At 42.6% G+C, this 19948-nt stretch overlaps 1 protein-coding gene across 2 annotated transcripts in view; it reads left to right on the forward strand.

Moving 5' to 3' along the window:
- The window catches only part of LOC115799114 (NACHT, LRR and PYD domains-containing protein 14-like), a 488499-nt gene that overhangs the window by 398373 nt on the left and 70178 nt on the right, over positions 1–19948 (forward strand). Inside the window, exon 1 of one of the 2 annotated variants that reach the window (XM_030756099.1) lies at positions 19491–19756. The exons of the other annotated variant lie outside the window; for it this stretch is intronic. The gene's annotated coding sequence lies outside the window, so the exon portion shown is untranslated. Of the gene's footprint in view, positions 1–19490; positions 19757–19948 lie in introns of those variants that run through there. 2 annotated transcript variants of the gene reach the window in all.

Below are 19948 nucleotides of genomic sequence, written 5' to 3' on the forward strand. Positions count from 1 at the left end.
CACATTACTCACTTTATTTGTTTTTAGAAATTCGCTAGCTTAGCTCAGCTAGTAGCTTAGCCCTTAGCCGACTCACTACCAGCATGGCTTCTTCTCCTGTCTCTCCTGCACTTTCCTGCTCTGGGTGTCACATGTTTAGTTACTCCTCGGCCTCCTTTAGCAGTAACGGTACTTGTAATAAATGTAGTCTGTTTGTAGCTCTGGAGGCCAGGCTTTCTGAACTGGAGACTCGGCTCCGCACCCTGGAAAATCCTACATCTAGCCAGGCCCCTGTAGCGGGTGCGGACCATGGTAGCTTAGCCGCCGTTAGCTCCCCCCCAGCAGATCCCGAGCAGCAGGGAAAACAGGCCGGCTGGGTGACGGTGAGGAGGAAGCGTAGTCCTAAGCAGAAGCCCCGGGTACACCACCAACCTGTTCACGTCTCTAACCGTTTTTCTCCACTCGGCGACACACCCGCCGAGGAACAAACTCTGGTTATTGGCGACTCTGTTTTGAGAAACGTGAAGCTAGAGACACCGGCGACCATAGTCAAATGTCTTCCAGGGGCCAGAGCAGGCGACATTCATGGAAATGTGAAACTGCTGGCTAAGGCTAATCGTAGATTTGGTAAGATCGTTATTCACGTTGGCAGTAATGACACCCGGTTACGCCAATCGGAGGTCACTAAAATTAATATTGACTCGGTGTGTAACTTTGCAAAAACGATGTCGGACTCTGTAGTTTTCTCTGGGCCCCTCCCCAAGCAGACCAGGAGCGACATGTTTAGCCGCATGTTCTCCTTGAATCGCTGGCTGTCTGAGTGGTGTCCAAAAAATGACGTGGGCTTCATAGATAACTGGCAAAGTTTCTGGGGAAAACCTGGTCTTGTTAGGAGAGACGGCATCCATCCCACTTTGGATGGAGCAGCTCTCATTTCTAGAAATCTGCCCAAATTTATTAACCCTCCTAAAACCTGACTACCCAGGGTTGAGACCAGGAAGCAGAGTTGCAGTCTTACACGCCTCTCTGCAGCTTCTCTCCTCCTGCCATCCCCCCAAAACCCCATCCCCATAGAGTCGGTGCCTGCTCCCAGACCACCAAAAACCAAAGCTAAAATCAGCAAAAAGCTATTTAAGCATAAAAATTCAAAAACAATAAATAATACAGCTTCATCAGCTGCACCAAAGAATAAAACAATTAAATGTGGATTGTTAAACATTAGGTCTCTCTCTTCCAAGTCCCTATTAGTAAATGATTTAATAATTGATCAACGTATTGATTTATTCTGCCTTACAGAAACCTGGTTACAGCAGGATGAATATGTTAGTTTAAATGAATCAACACCCCCGAGTCACAGTAACTGTCAGAATGCTCGAAGCACAGGTCGAGGAGGAGGATTAGCTGCAATCTTCAATTCCAGCTTATTAATTAATCAAAGACCCAGACAAAGTTTTCATTCTTTTGAAAGCCTGACTCTTAGTCTTGTCCATCCTAATTGGGAAAATCAAAAACCTGTTTTATTTGTTATTATCTATCGTCCACCTGGTCCTTACTCAGAGTTTCTGTCTGATTTCTCAGACTTTTTATCTGATTTAGTGCTCAGTTCAGATAAAATCATTATAGTGGGTGATTTTAACATCCATGTAGATGCTGAGAATGACAGCCTCAACACTGCATTTAATCTATTGTTAGATTCAATTGGCTTCTCTCAAAATGTAAAGGAGCCCACCCACCACTTTAATCATACTCTGGATCTTGTCCTAACATATGGCATAGAAACTGAAGACTTAACAGTATTCCCTGAAAGCCCCCTCCTGTCGGATCATTTCTTTGTAACATTTACATTTACTTTAATGGATTACACAGCAGTGGGGAATAAGTTTTATTACAGTAGAAGTCTTTCTGAAAGTGCTGTAACTAAGTTTAAGGATCTAATTCCTTCATTGTTATGCTCTTCAGTGCCAACACAGTGCAGAGCAGCTACCTAAACTCTGCTCCCAGTGAGGTCGATTATCTCGTCAATAGTTTTACATCCTCACTGCGTATAACTTTGGATACTGTGGCTCCTCTGAAAAGGAAAGCTTCAAATCAGAAGTGCCTGACTCCGTGGTATAATTCACAAACGCACAGCTTAAAGCAGATAACCCGAAAGCTGGAGAGGGAATGGCGTCTCACTAAATTAGAAGATGCTCATTTAGCCTGGAAAAAGAGTTTGTTGCTCTATAAAAAAGCCCTCCGTAAAGCTAGGACATCTTACTATTCATCATTAATTGAAGAAAATAAGAACAACCCCAGGTTTGTTTTCAGCACTGTAGCCAGGCTGACAAAGAGTCAGAGCTCTGTAGAGCCGAGTATTCCTTTCACGTTAACTAGTAGTGACTTCATGGATTTCTTTACAAATAACATTTTAGACATTAGAGAAAAAATTATTCATAACCATCTCAAAGATTATTCTTCATGTTCGGCTGCTTTCAGCACTGCTGGTATTTGTTTAGACTCTTTTGCTCCAGTTGATCTTTCAGAGTTAACTTCAATAGTTACTTCCTCCAAACCAGCAACATGTTTGTTAGATCCCATTCCTACTAGACTGTTCAAAGAAGTCTTTCCAATTATTGATGCTTCAATCTTAAAAATGATCAATCAGTCTTTATTAGTTGGCTATGTACCACAGACCTTCAAGGTGGCTGTAATTAAACCTCTACTTAAAAAGCCATCACTGACCCAGCTGTCTTAGCTAATTATAGGCCAATCTCCAACCTTCCTTTTCTCTCAAAGACTCTTGAAAGAGTAGTTGTAAAACAGCTAACTGATCATCTGCAGAGGAACGGTTTATTTGAAGAGTTTCAGTCAGGTTTCAGAATTCATCACAGTACAGAAACAGCATTAGTGAAGGTTACCAATGATCTTCTTACAGCCTCTGACAGTGGACTCATCTCTGTTCTTGTCCTGTTGGACCTCAGTGCAGCTTTTGATACTGTTGACCATAACATTTTATTACAGAGATTAGAGCTTGCTATAGGTATTAAAGGTACTGCACTGCAGTGGTTTGAATCATATTTATCTCATAGACTCCAATTTGTTCATGTAAATGGGGAGTCTTCTTCACACACTAAGGTTAATTATGGAGTTCCACAGGGTTCTGTGCTAGGACCAATTTTATTTACATTATACATGCTTCCCTTAGGCAGTATTATTAGAAAGCACTGCATCAATTTTCATTGTTATGCAGATGATACTCAGCTTTACCTATCAATGAAGCCAGATGACACACATCAATTAGTTAAACTGCAGGAATGTTTTAAAGACATTAAGGCCTGGATGACCTCTAATTTCCTGCTTCTAAATTCAGATAAAACTGAAGTTCTTGTTCTCGGCCCCACAAATCTTAGAAACATGGTGTCTAACCAGATACTTACTCTGGATGGCATTACTTTGGCCTCCAGTAACACTGTGAGAAATCTTGGAGTCATTTTTGACCAGGATATGTCCTTCAATGCACATATTAAACAAATATGTAGGACCGCTTTTTTGCATTTGCGCAATATTTCTAAAATTAGAAACATCCTTTCTCAGAGTGATGCTGAAAAGCTCATTCATGCATTTATTACTTCTAGGGTGGACTATTGTAATTCATTATTATCAGGCTCTCCTAAAAGCTCCCTGAAAAGCCTTCAGCTGATCCAAAATGCTGCAGCTAGAGTACTGACAGGGACTAGAAAGAGAGAGCAGATTTCTCCCATATTGGCTTCTCTTCATTGGCTCCCTGTTAAATCTAGAATAGAATTTAAAATCCTTCTCCTCACCTACAAGGTCTTGAATAATCAGGCACCATCTTATCTCAAAGACCTCATAGTACCATATCACCCCAACAGAGCACTTCGCTCTCAGACTGCTGGCTTACTTGTGGTTCCTAGGATACTTAAGAGTAGAATGGGAGGCAGAGCCTTCAGCTTTCAGGCGCCTCTTCTGTGGAACCAGCTTCCAGCTTGGATTCAGGAGACAGAGACCCTCTCTATTTTTTAAGATTAGGCTTCAAACTTTCCTTTATGATAAAGCTTATAGTTAGGGCTGGATCAGGTGACCCTGAACCATCCCTTAGTTATGCTGCTATAGGCCTAGGCTGCTGGGGGGTTCACATAATGCACTGTTTCTCATTCACCTTATTTACTTTGTTTATACTCCACTCTGCATTTAATCATTAATTGATATTAATCTCTGGCTCTCTTCCACAGCATGTCTTTCTCTCCCCTCAGCCCAACCGGTCGCGGCAGATGACTGCCCCTCCCTGAGCCTGGTTCTGCTGGAGGTTTCTTCCTGTTAAAAGGGAGTTTTTCCTTTCCACTGTCACCAAGTGCTGCTCATAGGGGGTCGTTTTGACTGTTGGGTTTTCTCTGTATTATTGTAGGGTCTTTACCCACAATACAAAGCGCCTTGAGGGGACAGTTTGTTGTGATTTGGCGCTATATAAATAAAATTGAATTGAATTGAATTGACTTGAATTGAATTGAATTGAATTGAATGAGTAAAATGAGGGAATCTTTCAATGACGAGCTAAAAACTTGAGTTTTGTGTCAGTTTGAAGTCATTTGCTGAGTGTGATCGATTGTGAAGCACAGCCTGAAATGCTTCTCTCCAGTCTGTGCTGCGGTCCTGTGAAGGCTGAAGCTGCCAAACACTCCTTCATCCTGCTGACAGAGACAGTGGAGCTCAGCGCTCCTCAGTTTGTCCACAGTTTGACTTCACAGCAGCTCATCAGGCTGACACAACAACATGTTTGGACACATTTCCTGTTACAGGATAATAGAATCAGAATCAGAATCAGAATCAGAAGGTTTTTATTGCCATATGGGTGAACAGGTTCACAGCATTAGGAAATTGCTGCGGTACTTCGTGCTTACAGAAAAAAAAAACAAATAAGTATAAAAACTATAAGACAATATACAAGTATACAAATTGCAAATATACAGAGATATTAGAGCTTACAAAATATACAGTGCAGAGACTAATTAAAAGATAAAAGAATGTAGACTATATTCCACTAATATGTACATCAGTGCAGTCAGACAGGTGCATAGACATAGGGTCATCAGCGTTTGTGGAGGGTGGTAGTAACAGTCTTAGGGTAATTGTTCATGAGTCCAACAGCAGAGGGGAAGAAACTGTTCTTATGGCGGGAGGTTCTGGTCCGTATGGACCGTAGCCTCCTGCCTGAGGGGAGAGGGTCAAAAAGTCTGTGCCCAGGGTGAGAGTGGTCGGCTGTGATCCGACCTGCACGCCCCAGTGTCCTGGAGGTGTACAGGTCCTGGAGAGATGGGAGGTTACAGCCAATCACCTTCTCAGCAGAGTGCACAACGCGCTGTAGTCTCTGTTTGTCCCTAGTGGTGGCTCCAGCGTACCACACAGTGATGGAGGAGGTAAGGATGGACTCAATGATGGCAGTATAGAACTGCACCATGGTCCTTGCTGGCAAGTTGAATTTCTTCAACTGCCGCAGGAAGTACATCCTCTGCTGGGCCTTTTTGACAACAGAGGTGATGGTGGGCTCCCACTTGAGGTCCTGGGTGATGGTAGTTCCCAGGAATACAGCCTTTATATACTTCATTAGAAATACGCCATTAAAGACTTACAGCAAACTGGATTCAGTCAAACAGAAGAGCTAAATATGAAAACACTGGAGCCATTTCACTGAACAAAGACAAGAATTTTTCCCCCCGAGTGCAGGAATCTTTCATAGAACTTTCAGGGATTTGGAAACTCGTCCGGCCTTTAATGGAAAACACAACACACACATTAATATGCAGCGAGTGCAAAATAGACTTCCAAGCTTGAAATGATTGTTGAAAAAGTCAGCATTGTGCTGCAGCTGAATGAGAAGGTAAAGAGAAGCAAATGAGTTCAAACACTCGCCTTTAAAATCCTGCAAACGGGAAGATCCTGAAATTTAAAGACAATTCCAAACAAATATTAGAGCCCAAATCATATCAGCACGTCTGTGATCACACATCAATAGATTTATGGATCCATCAAGAACAGCAGCATCACAACAATGACATCAATCTGCACTTTGAAGGCAACTTTGGCTCATTAGTGGGCCACAAACTGCTGCTGTCATCAACCCATGTTATCCAAGAGACAAGCGTATAATGATCAATGATCATGTGAGCAGGCAGCAATAAAGCCTTTAAAGCATGTTTTCAATCATGATCAAATATATGTGAGAGCATGAAGTCAGGACCATGTAGTATACGCTTGGACTCTGATTTCAAATCAAAGCAGCAGATCAACAATAGTTTTATTGTTATAGTTCTAGTTGTGTCTGATTGGACGGCTCCAAGATGACCTCAGAGGTCAGTGGTAGTGCAGTGACTGTGAGTGTGAACAGGAAAGTGTCAGAGATGAGCACAGACTGCAGACAGAGCAAAGCTGAGCTGACAGGATTATTAAAGCTCTGCCTCTGATGGACAAACCCAGATGAAATAAGGATGCAAACAGCAGCATTCAAAGGCAGCGTCTTCAGGAGAACTGGGCAGCTGTGACCACAGGAAACCAGCCAAGGCTCTCAGAGATGCTGTGGCCCTAAATATGTCTGTTTCACTACAAGATCAGGAAGACTTTTCTTCTTCTTCTTCTTCATTCAGCTGGGACCACATTGGATCATCTTCCTCGTCCTCCATCACACCATCCCTCTGCAAGTGCTCCTTCAACACATCCATGAGTGTCCTCTGTCTGATTCCTGTCCTCCTCCTCCTCACAGCTCCATCTGCACCATCCTTTATCTGATGGAGCTGCAGGTCCTCCTCTGCACATCTGAAAACCTTCTGAGCTGTGAAAAAGGCCAGAGAAACAGCTGTGTGCCCTCCAACAGTGCTGCTGTCAATGCAGCTCAAACATGCCCATATAATACAAACACATTATTGTACTTTGGAGTTTGACCACAATGTTCTCCCAAAGCGTACAGCTGTGGGAGATGACCCTCAGTCCAGGTACAGTGGAGGTCAAGCTGTACCTGGGACCTATCCAGGTGAGCTAATCAATGATTCTAATCAATGATTTTAATCCATGTGTGGATGCATGTGACTGTGAGTGAAAGAGAAAGGGAAGGAGTGAAGGAGAGGAGGAAGCATAGAGAGTGAAGAGAGGAAGCAGAGGGAGACATGAGAGTAGGGGCGGGGTGAGGAGAGACTTGGAGGAAGGAAGAGACGGGAGATGGAGGAGAGAGAGAGGAATGTAGAGGAGCAGGAGAGGAAAGGAAAAGAGGAAATGATCTTTGTTCCTCCTTTTTCAGAGCGGCATGTATGCACACTTCTTCCATTTCTGTCTTCTTTCCAGCAGGATGAGCTGGATGAGACCGCGCAGCTTCGGAGCAAACACTCCATCGGGCCGCGGAAAAGCATCGACGTTCCCGGCGGTCGGCCCGATGTGACGCAGACGTTCCCTGAGCTCTACGGGACAGAGGCTTCATCTGCCACGCTGAAGAGGAGCAGGTCCACCTGTGTGAACATGAGTGTGTTTTTCAGCACACCAAACCATGTGATCCACATGGATACGAACTATGCAGCATCCTTATGAGCCAGTCCCATCGGACTCCGCCCACAGACCACATCAGGCTGTGAACTTGGATCTGCATCTAAGAGAGGCCATCATGGCATCAGTGTGGAACACGTGCAGCACAGAACATGTGTCCACACTGACCTGGAGCTGCTGTATATGAGCAATCACAGGGACTCGAACCTGCACGTTCCCCAGTACACAGGTTAGTGAGCCGTCAGTTACTGTCAGCAGCTGGATTTGTTCATGATGGGATGTTGAGTTAGCTCTGGTGGCTAGAATAGAAGAGCTCAGACTGCAGAGAAATTCTCTTCTTCTTGATACAAACTCCAGCATGAGCGCTCACACTGGCAGGACACACTAAACTGTATGAAGGGCACCAAAAGGCCGCGGGCCGCAGTTTGAGAAACCTGCCTTTCAGGATAAATCCATGTGAAATCTATAGATTTCCTCTTTTGTTTGTTTTCTGCAGTTATTAATGATTCAGGATCATCGCTGCTTCATAACTGTAGGCCAAACAAACAAACAGATGTTGACCTTTGACCTCTGGGAGCCTCTGATGGACAGAGACGTTATGCTTTGGTCTCTAAATGGATCAGAAATGTATTTGTGAGCTCAAAGTGTCATTTTGTGTGCACAGCTGTGCTGCTGTGCTCTGATGAAGCAGAAGTTCATTCAGATGATAGTTTGACATCACTCAGCACTTTGATCAGGATGTCCTGCTCTATGTTTTTGGAATATCACACAAAGAAACTGGAAACACAATCAAACTTTGACCTCTCCACTTCAACTACACTGTACGCACAACACACACATGCTGAAAGCACAGTGACAGTATCTGTGTGTGGACTACCTGTGTTCCCAAGCACTCCAGTTTCAGAGGAGGGGCCACAGCACAAATGCAGAAGCTTTCCAAAAAGCAGCAACATTGTATCAATAACTATATTTAGTAAATCCAGAGTCAAATGCTGGCCTGCACACACAAACTCTGCTAACGGCTGCTTGGTAATTAGCATTGAAGCCAATCTAAAGATTATTGATCATCTATAGATCGCTGTATGGCAACACACACAAACTGCTGCTCAACAGTAGAACTTGTGAAGGCGATCTGCTCTGGAAGCAAACTAGCTGACTCTGCTGAGATCCTCCCTGCGAAAGCTGATGAAGCAAACTGGGACTTGTTGCTCTAGGACGGCCTTTTCAGGCCACAGTTCACACAGGCTGCATCAACTTGGAGATGTTGGAAACAGGATCTCATCAACATCAACTTTAAATCTTTGTTTCCTCATCAAAAAGTGGGATTCTTTAAAAAGGTGCATGTTTGTGTCGGCATCCAATCAAAGGTTTCTCTTTGTCTTCCTGCCTGTTGGACTGTTGCACTGATCCTGAGTCAGTTGCTGGGAGTTGCCCGTGTTGCTGAGATTGACTGTAGAAGCCTTCCTTACAGCCCAACTTCAGGCCTTCTGCTTAAATCCAGACCTGCTGCTTTTTAAAGCCCTCAAACACTTGAAGCTGTTTAATGCAGGTTTCCTCTGTAGCTCCACTGGACACTGTCTGCCTGTGGAGGAGGAGATGTGATGTGAGGGTCAGTGTGAGTCCATAGAAATACTGCTGGAGTCCCATCAGCAGTCCCCTCGGTGCTGAAGTGAAATCCGGGCGTATGAAGGGAGCGCTGTATGAGCACAGAACAGGGCGTCGGTGGAGGATTTCAGCTTTCTCTCAAAGAGTCTCCAAAAGTCAAAGAAGTCACCAGAAAAAGTCACTAAATTTCTCATTAGTCACTTTTTGGGGGAAAAATCACTAAGTTGGCAACACTGTGTGTCACCTGTGACCCTCACCCACTGCATCACACAGCATGGGCTGTGATTGGTTAATCCAGGGGTCGGCAACCCGCGGCTCATCCAGGCTTAATCTGCGGCTCTGTGCGGCTCGCAGAAGTAAATTATAAATTATAAGTATCCAACTGAACTGCATTTTATTTTTGTCAGTTCGGTTTTTGTTGTAGTTTTAAATTGGAACATTATTGTGATCTTCAAATATTAAAATAAAATCATTTTATTTATCTATTTTTTTATTTTCATTTCTCAATATATGCATCACTCGCGGTAGCCGCTACCGGCTAATATTTGCGGCTCTCACTGGTTTGTTTTCCGTGGAAATCGGGTTCAAATGGCTCTTTCCGGATTACAGGTTGCCGACCCCCTGGGTTAATCCTTCAATCTTCTTTTTTTTGAGGTTTTGAAGCAGTTGACAGACATCTGTTACTCATCACTGCCTCCATGAGTTAAAAAGAGGAACTGCATGCTGAACTGTATTCATTGTTTGTGCCAGTGGCAAAAAATAATACATGTATGAACATGACGCAGGGGCCATATAAAATCTGAGCTCAGGCCGTGTTTAGCCTGCGGGCTGTAGTTTGGACCCCCCTGATGTAGACAGATAAACGGCCGGCCACAGGAACACGTGTAGAGGTGATTTTCATGTGAGCTGTCCCACCAACACCAGCCTCAAACACCATGTCAGCAGCAGTGAAACCTGCATCATCATCAAAGCAGATCAGAAATCCAATAGAATCCTTCTGAAATGTCAGGTGACCATTACATCATCTGAAAACACAGCTGATGATTACTCACTTTAAGGCTGAATCATCAAAGGCTTCAATGACAGATTTAAATATCAAAGAGTGAAAGCAGAGAATCACAGACATATAATCAGCTGGAATTATTCCTCCTGAAAATGACTTCCATCAACTTCAAATGTTTCCATATCAAAGTGACTGCCGGACAGGATGTTGTCACACTCAGTGTGAAGGTGAGGGTCAGAGGTGGAAGTGCACGGTCCTTCAAGGGCAGCTCCACAGCTGTGAGCAGCAGGCCTTCTGCTGAGCTTCAGCCTTAAAGCTCTCCACAGTTTGGTCCACAGATGAGAGAAGAGCCGGCGCAGACACGCAGGATTTTTCAGCTTTGCTTTCTTCAGCATTTCTGACAGAACGCTGAAGAAGGTCAAAGGTCATCTGTTCTCTCTGAGACTGCATCACTTTGGGCCTTTCAGACAGCTGCCATACCCTTTGACCTGTGGCCTTCTTTGTCTCAGAGACACCACTCTGTCCTTGTTGTGACAGTCTCAGTCTGCACAGCAGGAGGGGGGGAGCTGGAAAACGATGACATCGGGATGTCGGCATCGACTGAGTCGATTCCGTGGATGCTGCTAAAATGAAAGCCTCTGATAGGCTCCCTGGAATGACTCCATCATGGAGTCGTCCTTTCACCCAAATCTGACCGACTGCCGCTCAGCCTCACCAAAGTCTGGCCTCGGCCTTGGAGCTCGTTCTGTTTCACCTTCTTCCAAAAACTGCTCCCAAAATGCAGCGTAACCCTGCCGTGACCCCCCAGCATCATCAGCAGCTTCTTCATTGACAGAGTCCATCTTTAAAGTCACAGTCATCATGCTGCTGTCCATAAATACAGTCAAAGATCTTCAACCATCTTCATCCTGCCAGCAGAGACACATCAGGGTCTCTCTGGAGTCCCTGAGCTGACAGTTGATCTTGATGGGAAAGTTGGCTGCTTGGACTTCAGGGCAAATCTGCTGCCATGAAATTCAGTCTGAATTTGTCCTTTTCCACTGGTAGAAGGATCTAAAGCACCTCAGCACCAACAGCTGATGGTCTCACCTGTTAGAGCTTCACTGCTGACAGAATTCAGTGAGATCACGACGGCCTCATCACCATCTGCTCTGACGAGGTCTTCTTCAGGAGTCCACACACCTGTACCTGCCTCATCTCTGCCTGCAGCACATTCAGAGGCTTCATGATGGGCCTGCTGGGACTCTAGCTGGGGGGGTCCATCAGGGACTGCACTGGTCACATCAATAACTTCAGAGCTGTGGGCGTGGAAATCAGAGCAAAGCTCAGCTGATCATCATCACCATGATCAGCTGAGCCGGTGTCCTGCTGCTGTCCCATGATTCAGTGGGGTTGGATGATGTAATGTGATTGTCCTGGACTCTGTGCTGTCTCTGTCTCACAGGCTGATCTCTGGTTTTGGTCTTGTTGCATCTGAAAATCATGATTCTGTAAACAAGAACACAAACAACACACAAACAAACAAACTTAATTATTGTTCCAGCAGCCAATCAGTGAGTGTCTGTTACTGAATCCAAAGCAGGAAGTCTTTCACAGGTGTGTGAAACGTACCTGAGCACACACGTCACAAACACAGTGATTGAATAGTTTCATCCTGCAGAGGTGCAAACAGATGTGCTGAAAGACTTCCAACATCATGGAAACTCTTTATGGAACAGATACATTAATATCTTAGTTACATTGTTACTGTAAGCTTCATCTTACAGCTCGGCCCTTTGTGAGCAGTTATTATCACTCAGTATAGATGCTTCTGCTCTAAAATAAATCTGCTGCTTCACAGTAAAAAGTTGCTGATTTTCTGAGTTTAAGTTTGTTATAAAAAGTTGGATAAACAGAAGTTTACGTTGTCATTTAGTCGACACACACACACAGTACAAAATATTAAGTTGACAGAACTTTGGTCATTCTGACTTTAAGTTGCTCAACTTTTGATTCTTCTTGGGTCAAAGTTGCCCAACTTTCCTCCAGGGTGACACACTGATTGCAGTTGTTGGTCAGCTTCATGTGTGTGTGGGCTCCAGTCAGCGGCTGTTACACTCTGTGAAATATGAACGTTGTCACTTTGTTGCAGTTGTTGGTCCCACTCAGTGTTCTGCTCTCACAGTTGGCCCAACATAATATTACAGTGTGGTTCCTCCAAACATTGAACACACAAACATTTCTGTATTCAAAGCTTTATTTCAAACTAATGTGTAGAACAACAGACAGGATGTGATAAAGTGATGTCAGTGAGTGTCTGTGAACACCAACCACAGACAGCAGCACAGACAGGAAGAAGCATCAGCACCAAATGTGAGGAATGATGGCAGCTGCAGCAGAAGCTCCATAAACACTCAAGTGTCTCCTTCATTTACAGAGTCCATATTTACACTGAGATTAATGACTAAATACTAATTAATGCTGCTCCAGGACCAGCACTGAAACTGACCAATCACAGCTCTGTGACCTCATCATGTGACGCTCTGACTGAAGGAAACAGACTGGAGAGGTGGGTTTTTTTTTTCCAGCACATTTTAAATATATATTTCTATTTTGTTTCCCTAGTATTAGGTGATTTAAAGGTTTACTTTATTGCTTTTTTATATATATATTTTTTTTTTTTCTTTCTTTTCTCCTTTGTTGGGTTTTAGAGTTCATGTTCAACTCCTTCAATGTCACATCTTGGAATGTCAGAGGTATTAGGGACACAACTAAAAGAAAAGCAGTCTTTTTGTTTTGCAGAAGAATGGAGTCAGACTTAATTTTGCTGCAAGAAACTCATTCCTGTGAATCAGATACTAAATTTGGGAAATCACAGTGGGGAAATGCAGCTTATTTTAGCCATGGATCTAATCATTCTGCAGGAGTAACAGTTCTGTTACACAAATTTAAAGGAGATGTTCTGGAAACAGTCACTTCAGATGATGGTAGATGGATTGCATTAATAGTTAAACAGGACAATGCCACCTTTATTGTTTGCAATTTATATGGCTTTAACTCACACGCTTCCAACAAGATATTATTTAATAAAATAACATTAAAACTGCAAGATTTACATGAGAAATACCAGGGATCTAATATAATCTTAGGTGGAGACTTTAACGTTTGTCCGGATGAAACAATTGATAGATACCCTCCCAAACAAAACCTTAACGTACAAAATAACCTTATCTCATTACTGTGTTCTAACCTTTTCTTGACTGATGTCTGGCGCTTTTTTAATTCCTCCAATGAGGGATTTACATGGTGTAATAATAGTCAAACCCTTAAATCCAGAATTGACTTATTTCTTATCTCCTCCTCTTCACTACAATATGTTAAAGATATAAGCCAGCTAAACGCCCCTTTATCTGATCATAAATTACTCAACCTGAAATTAGCTGCGATACAAAAAAACTCTGGTTTAAGAGGTTACTGGAAATTTAACAATTCTCTTATAAATGACCTATCCTTCAACAACACAGTTAAAATCCTTGTTAACGAAACTCTCAATGATGGCAGACTTGAACAATACAGGAACAAATGGGAACTATTTAAATATAAAGTCAGGTTGGCTGCTATTAAAAGAAGTAAAGAATTAAAGAGAGAAAAGCACAGACTAGAAAATGACTTAATGCATAAACTTAACTGCTTAATAACAAAAAAACAACTTACCTCAGAGGAAGAGCTCGAAATCAAGGATGTTCAGTTGAAGTTGGATCAGTTTTATTTAGATATGGCAAAAGGTTCATTTATTAGATCAAGAGCCAAATGGTTAGAGGAAGGAGAAAGAAACACAAGTTACTTTTTTGCTCTTGAAAAAAGAAATGCTAAAAGAAAATCCTTAACAGCCCTTAACATTCATGGAACCCTGTCAACAGATCCAGTCTTGATCAATAATTCCATTTCTGAATTTTATGAAAAGCTCTATCAGTCCAACTTCAATGCAAAACATTGCATCGACTTTTTACTAAATATTCATCCTAAGGTACCCTCAATTGACAATAACTTTAAATCTCATTGTGATTCTGACCTCTCAATTATTGAAACTCAAAAAGCTTTATTTTCAATGAAGAAAGGAAAATCACCAGGTGTTGATGGCTTATCAGTAGAGTTCTACCTTCATTTTTGGGAATTTATCCAAAACTCATTATTCTGTATGTATAAAGAATGCATTAATAATGGCGAGATGTCTTCTACAATGAAGCAGGGTATTATCTCTCTTATCCCCAAACCTGATAAGGACCCATTAATAATTGAGAATTGGCACCCTATAACTCTTTTAACAATTGATTATAAGATTCTAGCCTTAACATACGCTAACAGACTAAAGACAGGCCTAGGTACCATAATTGCTGAAACCCAGACAGGCTTTATGAAAAATCGTCATATCAGCAATAACATTAGATTAATTCTAGATTTAATTGATTATGCCGGTGAGATAAACTCTGATGCACTTATCTTATTTCTGGACTTTTATAAAGCCTTTGACACAATTGAGCATAAATTTCTTTCACATTCCCTTAAAGCATTTGGTTTTGGTCAAAAATTTATTGATATTATCAATATGTTTTATAGAGATATCAATAGCTCTGTGATAATCAATATGAATACATCTAAAAGATTCCAAGTTAATAGAGGTGTTCGTCAAGGCTGCCCTATTTCACCCTTTTTATTTATCTTAGTCACTGAATTACTGTCCATTCATATTGTTCAGGATAAAAAATTTGAAGGCATCTCAATTTACGGTAGAGAAATTAAAATTTCCCAACTCGCCGATGACACAACTTTGTTCTTAAAAGATAAACATCAGCTACCTAACTTAATTTCCCTGCTTAACCAATTTTCAAAATTAAACTTATCTAAATGTGAACTTCTGTCTCTACATAACTGTAATGATGAAATGATTTGTAATATTCCTGTTAAGGAGACAGTTAAGTATCTGGGTATAAGCATAACTAAAAATCTTACTGCCAGGCAACATTTAAATTTCTCAAACAGAATATCTAAAACTAAATCCATTTTCAACTCCTGGCTTCAAAGAGACCTGTCTGTTCTCGGCAGAGTTCTTCTCTCTAAAGCAGAAGGCCTATCTTGCTTTGTGTATCCATCCTTATCTCTTTTTGTTAATGATTTAACAGTTTCAGAAGTTAATAAAATTTTCCTAAACTTCATTTGGAAAAACAAATCACACCAACTTAAGAAAGGTGTACTTTCAAACTCTAAAGCAGAAGGCGGTCTTGAAATCTTAGATTATTTTGACACCATCAACACCTTTAAGGTTAACTGGTTAAAAAAATGTCTCCTAAACCATGACTCAATCTGGTTTTTCATCCCAAATCACATTTTTAATAAAATAGGAGGCCTGTCTTTCCTCTTAAAGTGTAATTTTTTACCTAATAAATTACCCATTAAATTATCCAAATTTCATCAGCAAGCCCTACTAGCTTGGAAACTGGCCTTTGTCCACAATTTTTCACCTCACAAGGCTCTCCTCTGGAACAACTGTGATATTTTGATTAGAAATAAGTCCGTATTCTTCCCTAATTGGTGTGAAAGAGACATTAACCATATCCTTTATCTTTTTGATGGTACTGGCGATATGTTAACCTATGAGCACTTTGTCTGTCCACAGTTTTCCTGTTCCTTACAGTGAATTTAATAAGATAATGCTGTTTCCAAAGAGTTAATTCAACTTGTAAAAAATCACTTGAGTTACAATGAATTTACAGAAGCACTACCTACACTTACACTAGGAGGAATTAAACTAACAGATAGAAAGTGCAATAACAAACATATCATCGGTGCTTTCATAGAAAGAACAGCGTCGTACCCAGGGGTAAGTTCTACTGGAGAGCTCAAATTGAGGACATAAACTGGAGAAAGGCTCTTACCTCATAAATACTGTATTCCCAACAAAGCCAAAGAAGTACATTTTAAAATATTACACAACATATATCCTGTGAACTATGTTATTGCTAAATTTGCTGATGTTAATGACTCCTGTACTTTTTGTAAAAAACATTCAGAAACAACGTCACATTTATTTTTTAGCTGTGACATATCCAAGAAGTTTTGGAGTGACCTTGAATCTCATCTCTTCTGTTTGACCAAAGTTCTGTGTACACTCAGACTCAAGGATATTATCTGCTATTATACTAACTCTGAAAATTGTATTTTTGAATATATGCTTAATTTCATTATTATATATGCAAAATTTTTTATTCACAAGCAAAAGTTTGCAAATTCGATACCCAACATCACTCATTTCCTTGCAGAACTTAAGTACGTGATTGAATCCCTCAAATTGATTAATAATAAAAAGAGCAATAAATTTATTTCTAATTACCAGGAATATTTTCCCGACTCCTCTGACTGAGAAAAGATTTGTATTATTGTAATGGACTCAATAGGAATTACATATTATTCTTGTTATGATGTGCTGCCCTTTAATGCAAAACCTGTTTGTTTTGTATTTTCTGGTTCAATAAAGTTTAAAAAAAAAAAAAAAAAAAAGAAACAGACTGGAGAACCTACAGCTGACCTGAGACCAGCAAAGCTGTTGCTGATTGACAGAGTGTGTGTGTGTGTGTGTGTGTGTGGGGGGGGGGGGGGGGGGGGGTAGTCTTAAGAGGTCACAGGTGGGAGGGGCTGACCTTTAAGGAGGTCTGATATGAAAGAAATGTAACTTTAGGCTGTCAGAAAGAAACCTGTGCTAACACATGGTTCCATCTGTGAGAGTCCATTTGAAGGCCAAACTTTATTAAACCAGCTTCAGTGTAACGAGCAGCTCTGCTGTGTAAAGCTGCCAAACTGTGAGTGAAGATCTCTGGAGCTTGAAAAAGGCGACTGGACTTCTTTTTGTTTCTTGAAGACGTTTCACCTCTCATCCGAAAGGCTTCTTCAGTTCTCAACCAAATGGTGGAGAGACCCAGGTATTTAAACCCCTGTGGGCGTAGTCCCCTGGAGGTGGTTATGACCCTCTATTGATCATGTGCGTGAAACACATGTGCCCAGGTGTGAAGGGGGCGTGGGTCAGATTTAATCAGTGGTTTCAGTTGAAACCAACTTAGGACTCCGCTCCATTGTTTCCTGTGGCCTATTGAGGTCACTGGAACAAAGGTGTGAATGGGGGTTGAGACGTCTGGGAAGGGAGCTCAGGACAGCACTGTAAGCGGGGGAAAGTTGGTGACGTAATCCACCTCCTCTGTTCAATGATGGTTGTTCACAGTGGACACAGATGGCTTCTTTCACTCCTCTTTCAAACCATCTGTTTTCCCTGTCCAAAATGTGGACATTGGCATCCTCAAAAGAGTGCCCTTTTTTCCTTCAGATGCAGATGTACTGCTGAATCTTGTCCTGTCGAGGTGGCTCTTCTATGTTGTGCCATTCGTTTGTGAAGAGGCTGTTTGGTTTCACCAATGTAGAGGTCCGAGCACTCTTCACTGCACTGAACAGCATACACTACATCGCTGATCTTGTGTTTGGCGGGTTTGTCCTTGGGATGAACCAGTTTTTTGTCTTAGGGTGTGACTTGGTTTGAAGTATACTGAGATGTCATGCTTGGAGAAAATTCTTCTGAGTTTCTCTGACAAGCCCGACACATATGGGATGACAATGTTGTTCCTCTTGTCCTTCCTATTCTCTGTAGTTTGTGTTTGGCCTTCATTCCTGTGCATCTTAGCTGATTTGATGAAGGCCCAGTTGGGGTAACCGCATGTTTTGAGGGCTTTCTTAATGTGTGTGTGTTCCTTATGCTTCCCTTCTGCCTTAGAGGGAACACTTTCCGCACGGTGTTGTAGGGTCCTGATCACCCCAAGTTTGTGTTCCAGAGGGTGGTGGGAGTCAAAGAGGAGATACTGGTCTGTGTGTGTGGGCTTCCGGTAAACTTCAATGTTGAGGCTTCCATCTTCCTCGATAAGCACCGCACAGTCCAGGAATGGTAACTTGTTATCTCTGGTGTCCTCCCTGGTAAAACGTATGTATTTATCCACTGAGTTGATGTGACGAGTGAAGGCTTCTACTTCTTGGGTTTTGATTTTGACCCAGGTGTCATCTACATATCTGTACCAGTGGCTAGGTGCCTTCCCTTTGAAAGAACCAAGAGCTTTACTTTCCACTTCCTCCATGTAAAGGTTGGCTACAATGGGAGACACTGGGGAGCCCATGGCACATCCATGCTTCTGTCTGTAGAATCCATCATTGTATTTAAAATATGTTGTGGTAAGGCAGAGATCTAAAAGTGCACAAATCTGATCTGGGGTGAAGCTGGTTCTGTTCAGTAAGGAATCGTCTTCCTGTAGTCGTCTTCTGACGGTCTCCACTGCCTCAGTTGTGGGTATGCAAGTGAAAAGTGAAACCACATCAAAGGACACCATGGTTTCATCTGGATCCAGTACAAGATTCTGGACCTTGTTAGTAAAATCTGTAGAGGGTCTCTCCACCATTTGGTTGAGAACTGAAGAAGCCTTTCGGATGAGAGGTGAAACGTCTTCAAGAAACAAAAAGAAGTCCAGTCGCCTTTTTCAAGCTCCAGAGACTACTATGACCTGGATGACTGAGAATCTACACAGACATGTGAGTGAAGATCTCAGAAATAAACTCAGTGTGACTCCTGTGAGCGTTTGTGTTTAAAGAGGCAGAAATCGTCTCCCTCTGCTGTCTCTGCAGAGCTCTGAGGTCACAACAAGCTGACTGCTCAGTGTCAGCGATGCTCCTGGAACAACAGTAATTATGATGTTAATGACCTCTGATTAATGATGCTGCTGAAACAGGAGCTCAGAGATAACCAGCCTGTAAGGCTGCAGGTATGCACGGACAGGTCAGCAGCCACCACAGGGTAACCAGACCTCTGTAACAGTGTGATCAGGCTCAGTCCAGCACTCAGAGGCTCATACTGGAACACTTTGGTTCTCAGCAGCTGTATCCAAGCTCAGCAGGTTTCTCCAAGTCCAACAAACTTCCTGTGCCGCCTTAAATGTGGACCTGCAGCTCTCTGGATGCTCAGAGCCCACTGAGAACAGGAAGTCTCCGTGCTCTGATTCAGAGTCACAGCCACAGATATCAGAGATGCTCACAGTGAGCTCGTTATATTCACTGACTGACAGATCAGTCACATCAGCATCACAGAGCACAGTGTTACCTGTACAGGTGTTTTTCACAGCATCAACAACTACAGATGCTTCTATCAGCCATGCTAGCGCCTCCTCCCGGTTCTTGGACCGAGCCACAGCTGTCCCAGCATGCAGTGCGCGTCCTGGATTAAATCCTCTACAAGGAGGAAGACTGCACCGAGGGTAAAAACTACATGTCCGAGGTTAAAAACTACAAGTCCCAGCTTCCTCATTCATGGAGGGAGGAGCAGTGAAAGTGAAAGTGAGTCCGTCGCCAACTTGTCGTCTTTCTCCGCGGAGTTCGGAGCCTTTTGTATCCTTTCAGAGACAGCCCGGAGAGCCGTCCCCGTGTTTGTGTCCACGCAGCTCTCCGCAGCTTCAGCACCGAGGGGGACCCTTTAGACTTTAGAGACAGCCCACAGCGAGTCTGTGACAGAAACGTTGGCAGCAGGCCGTTAGCTGAGCCTCCATTTTCCTTCAGAGAGCAGGAGGAGGGAGGAGGAGCTGAGGCAGGGTGAGTGTAACACAACGTTGTTGTTGTTGTCCTGTCAGAGTCTCTGAGTGTGTTTGTCTCTGTGGACTGTAGAGGAAGAAGGTTTAGTTCTCAATAACGAGTCTGCTTCAATAAAGAAACAGATCACAATGATTCTGATGATCAAACTGTGACTCGGTACAAACTTCCTGTTCTCGGCGCTGCCGCCATGTT

This window comes from Archocentrus centrarchus, chromosome 20 (assembly GCF_007364275.1).
Source record: "Archocentrus centrarchus isolate MPI-CPG fArcCen1 chromosome 20, fArcCen1, whole genome shotgun sequence".
Classification (NCBI taxonomy): Eukaryota; Metazoa; Chordata; class Actinopteri; order Cichliformes; family Cichlidae; genus Archocentrus; species Archocentrus centrarchus.